Here is a 5,649-nt window from a genome sequence, read left to right on the forward strand (position 1 = left end):
CGTTGGAGCAGATGAGCTGGGGTATACGACGGCGCAGCAGGAGCGGGACCAACCACGCAAGGTTTTCTTCGACAACTATCTGTAAGAGAAGTAATTCTGTGAGGGCTCATTTGAATTGGAGGATTCCAACAATGCAGGGATAGGAAATAGACAGGAATAGGATAGGAATGCACGTGCAAAGCAGAGAATTTAAAAACACAGGATTTCTGCCAATCTGGGTGTTTGATTCACAACAGTTGGAAGATCACAGGATGGAAAGAAGCATGGTGAGATTAAGTCAAACCACAAGAAAATGTACGGTTATAATGCTATTATGCTACTATCTCTTAGTCTTGTGCTTCATGGATAGGAATTTGAAAAGGAGGACAAGTGAAAATTAAAATTCCTACGTTTTTTCTTTCAAGGAGACACTAAAGGAACAAATCCGTTTGCTCAGTGGACAATATATATAACATGTAGAGTAAAAAAGAGATGTAACAAGTGTACAACCTCTTTGGCGAAGCCATGTCGATCTCAACGTGATTGGGTTGGCTGGTGAGGATGCTCTGGCTGACTTTGTTGTCGGAGGAGCAGAAGAAGATCTTAGGCGTCTAGATATGGAGCCCGAGGTACTGCTCCACTGTGATGGAGGGTTGCGTCATTGGAGCAGCTCCGGTGAGTTGTACGACGCCGAGGCTGAAGCAGGACAAGAGAGACAACAAACAACGTTAACCTGAGTGGAATTCTAATAGCATCTCCAATACATGACGTAAAATACATAACCACAAAGTGCTAGATGTAAAATACATCAGCCGCTCATCTCTGAACTTAACTGTCGAAACTGAACTTAACTGTCGAAACTGAACTTAACTGTCGAAACTGAATTTTGCTGTCGAAACTGAATTTTACTGTCGAAACTGAACGCACTAGCAAGGTGAGGCTACACGTCGGTCGACTGACTTTTTCATCTCTGGTCAGTCGATTTTGTAGCCGTTGGATACGAAATCAAGGGCCTGCGGTTCATCTACAACCTCCACCCCTGAGCCGCCAGCCACCACCGGCCAAACAGCAGCCTCCCGCCGCCCGCGGCCGGCGGTGCGCCGCCCCGCCCACCCCTAAAACACTCCCCACCGTCGGTCCGCCGCCGCCCCGGCCATCCCTCTAGGCCCCACCGTGCCGAGATTTTTCTCCGGCGATCCCCATGCCACCGGCCCGCCAATGCCCCGTCACAGCCGGCGACCACCGCCCCCATCCTGAACCCTAAGATAGATAGTGGGGTACCTCTCCAGCGAGCCCCCTCCCTACTGCGGCTGGTTCTTGCTTCACCCCGGTGAGCCCCCCCCCACCCCCTGAAAATCGACTGACCCAAAAGTCGATTCAGTCGACTGAAGTGTAGCTAAATCGGAGCAGCATCGCAAGCAAGAGCAAGAGCGAGAGCAGCAGCGCGAGCAAGAGCAATAGCAAAAGTAGACCAGGCAGGGGACCAAGAGCAAGAGCAGAGCAGCAGCGCGAGCAAGAGATAAAGCAGCAGCAGCTCCTACTGATGTGGACGTCGCCGCCGAGGGAGCGACGCCGTGGAGGAAGTGGCCGGTGACGCCGCCGTGGATGGAGCCGCGCCGTGTCGGCTCAGGACCGAGCACCGGCAACACTGTGAGATCGAATCAAGAAGAAAATGCGGCGATTAGCGTACAACCTCTTTGGTGGCACCGATTAGGCCACAGCTTCATCCGAGGAAACGGTGATGATGATGCTCTTTCGGTGGTGCAGGTGAAGATGGCGGTGTGGTAATGGAGGTGGCGCGAAAGACGAGGGGAACGTCGGGGAAGCTCCTTGGAGGTGGAGGATGGGGTGGCTGAACCGGCGAGACGATGAGATCAACGACGGATCCTCATCCGGTACGGTGGATGAGGGACGTCGAGGTGTTGCTGTGGACGACGCCGTAGGGGAAGAGGCTCCGGCTGGGTGGCGGACGGAGCAGGGTGTGGGGTTTCGTCGCGGGTTTTCGCGGCCTCGGTGTATGAATGGGTGGGCGGATGGGATGGCAGTGGGGAACCATGGCTTAGAAGCGCGCTTGTCCGAAATGTGGGGTAAGTTACGAAAGTACCCCCACCAATTTGAAGCGGTTCTTTCGGTTCAGGAGTACCACGAGCATTTCGCGTGTCGGGATTTCACAGGAGGTGGGAGTTTTCGCGCGTGTTGTAATTTCGGAATAGCAAGGCGTGGGTTGAGATGGAGGGAGTTGGCGGAGCACAACGAGACAAAGATATATCTTAAATATTTCGGGCTAACAAGGCGAGGGTTGAAATTTCCGGACAAGCCTAACGTGTACTGTACCAAATCAATGCGCACTACAAATGTCATTCAAAACTTTGAATTCATGTTATGTTCAATTAAAATATTTCGCTACGTGTATAATGCATGCAACCTACTACTCAAATGAATGTTTTAGTGCATTCCAAACGTATATACTACCGCTTCAATATGAACAAAATTTGAATTCGTTTCTCTATTTGAATAAGATCTACAGTAATGATTGTTGTGAAGTCAACGCATTTGAATCCATTTCTTTGTTTTAATAAGATCTACAATCATCATTATTGTCAACTTAAACCATCATTTGTGTATTATCTTCACAGCACACCACATGATTAGTCTCGAGTTACATATGAACTATGTGTACTATTTGAACTCGAACTAGATTTTTTGAATCCACTTTATTTTGATTTCAAGTGACATTACATTTCTAGCTCTAGCTAGATCTTCATAATCTAACCCATGTCTCATATGTATAATGTGTTTATCACATTATGTATGGTGCCCCGCCCCCTATGCCTACAAGTATTTAGATGTGAGTTGCAAAGACCGCACATTACCACAAATTCAAATAAAATGTGAGAATGTTCGATATATAGTATTGTTTAGATTGTTAGATATTTAGTTGTAAGCTGCAAACGCCACACATTATCACAAATTCAAATAAAATGTGAGATTGTTTGATGTATAGTATGGTTTAGATTGTTCGGCATTTAGGTGTGAGTTGCAAACGCCATGCATTATCACATTATGGTATAACATGTGCACAACACGTGTATCACTGCTATATTCATGCATGCAATGTTTAAAACACTATGATCTCCTATTCAAATATATGAATCCGCTTTCATATCAAATTATGATCTTCGTTAGTCTCTTACACCCACACAATCCTCTAACCTTTCTAGCTACCACTAACTTTATCTCGTGCATGCACACGCCCTCCTCGCCCTCCCCCTTCCTCGGCATTCTATACACCGGGCACATTCATTTTTTTTCTTTAGGTCGTTCTCCTAGAGTCTCCACAACTCCTTTTCGACACACACCGATCAATAAACCTCTCCAGCAATGCCTGCCTACAACATACACACACACCTTCAATCTCCTCCTTTATGTGTCCTTGCCGCCTCGTGTCTCTCATACGGTCAGACACATGTGTAAACTCTCGCCCCTCTTTTCATCAATCTGACAACCACACACTCCTCCCCGTATCTAGCTAGTAGTTGGGCCTCTCGCACCACCTCCTAGCTCCGTTATCTCTGTCTATCCGTCTCGTTGGGCCTTATTTGCCTCTAACAAATGGACGTACACCGACCGATCTCTCGCTATACATATAGATAGGTAGGTCCTTATAACTCGTTTTTACCCACACGTCAATCGATCTACCTCATTAGTTGTGTCTCTCCCTTCCTCCGACAAACAATAATTGATCTACCGATCTAGTTAGGTTTGCTTACCAAACACATGGTTCCCCTTCATCATCCATGGATGCGTCCCGAAAGATCTATCACGCACAGGCACACACAAAAACACATCCCCACTCTTATTGATAACATTGTAGTTCCACCCTCAGTTTTTCCAGTAGGCCTCTCCCACCATCTTCGAGAAGCAACTCTATCACCCATCCAGCACTCTACCCCTCTCCCTCCCTCTCCCTCCCTCTCTCTCTCCTCTCTCTTTCTCTGTCCCATCATATTTCCCGTCCTTCAGTTATGTATGGATGTCGACCGATCTCCCTCAAGACAAAGCTAGGTCTCTCCTTCTCAACACATATACGAGTCGTTCTACCTATATAGTTAGGCCTCTGCCTACCCCTCCCCCCACCCCCTCCCCCCCCCCACACACCGATACATCGAGCGCTCTACTCATGTCTCCCTGCCACACACAAACTTGACATGTGCCCTCTAACGTTCCGGTAGGCCAGTCGCCCTATATCTTTGACTTGCACACACACACAATTTCAATGGCTCTCTTCATCGATCTCGCACCCACCCACTTGATCCTCTCTTCGACTCTATCGATAGCTATGACCCCTCCCTCTCTTCTCGTGGATTGCCCGACCCTCTATGCATGATATGGATAGGCCTCCATTTCACGCACATTGCATGCAAAATTTTGTTTGAGATGTCATCGACACATAATCCCACAAATAATTCACGAAATCAGCCCCCACCCCACCCCCACCCCCAAACAAAAAACACTCACGAACGCGGTTTGTATCTCTCACACACACCCACGTAGGTGGGGGACGTGCACAAAGAGAAGAGGTGCATGCACGGCGCACGTACTCCCGTCTCTTTGCCAACCACACCAGCGCGGGTACACTGTGGAGCTCATTTCTGTACGAAAAAGGCAGCCCACATGGTAATTTGGCACGTGTACTAGTTGTCCACTTGGTGGAGGGAGGATCGTCTACCACGGGTGAACAAACAAATTGCGAATTGATGTGTTATGTTAAAAAAAGAGGCAAACCATGTGGGGCCTACCTTAGTGGCAAGGCTCTATACACTGGAGTACTTTTGATTTGTCCCGTCAACTCGCAGAACGAGGAGAAGCTTGCTTAGTACGCCGTCTCCCCTGTTCCTAAATATAAGTCTTTGTAGAAATTTCACCATGAACCACATGCGGATGTATATAGATGCATTTTTAAGTGTAGATTCATTCATTTTGTTCCATATGTAGTGGAATCTCTACAAAGACTTATCTACTAGTAATAGCTAGCCCCCACTACTAGGAATTCTCTATCCTCTCCTTGAGCCACATCATCAAAATTGATGTAGCCGTTAGATGAAGTAAATCAGTCCATAATAGCTGTCTGATCTACACGTTGAGAGGCTCCGCACTAAGCCACATGCAAGCATGTAGAAATACCATGGCACATGCATGTGAGTGGGTTTTAAATCACATCAACATGTCTGCATGCAAGCATGCACCGGTAGCATGCATGTAAGTGAACTTTTAAGTCCCATTAACATGTCAAAAAGAAAAATATAATCCCATTATGCAGTAGGAGTTGGATGATCTTTTTTCCTTACGTGGGATGATCTAAATGATGATGGGAGTTTATTTAGTTTGGCTACCACATTTGTCATGCGGTTATAGAGTTTTTTTTAGTTCTATGAAATCGATAATTTTGCGCAGAGAGATATATCGCTGTTCCGCGGCAACACGCGGGGACTCATCTAGTAATATTTAGGAACGGAGGGAGTACTATGTAAAGAGTTAGGTGTCGCACGGTGATAGTGTGAGGTGGGCCATGTAATCACTGAGCCTGCGTGTTTTCACTGCTCTTGCACGCCTCCGCTGTAAGAATGGAGAAAATTGTAATCTAGTGGTAGTACCTCCTTTCGCCGAATG

Source organism: Triticum urartu, chromosome 5A (genome assembly GCF_056163025.1).
Source record: "Triticum urartu cultivar PI428250 chromosome 5A, HENAU_Tu73, whole genome shotgun sequence".
Lineage (NCBI taxonomy): Eukaryota > Viridiplantae > Streptophyta > Magnoliopsida > Poales > Poaceae > Triticum > Triticum urartu.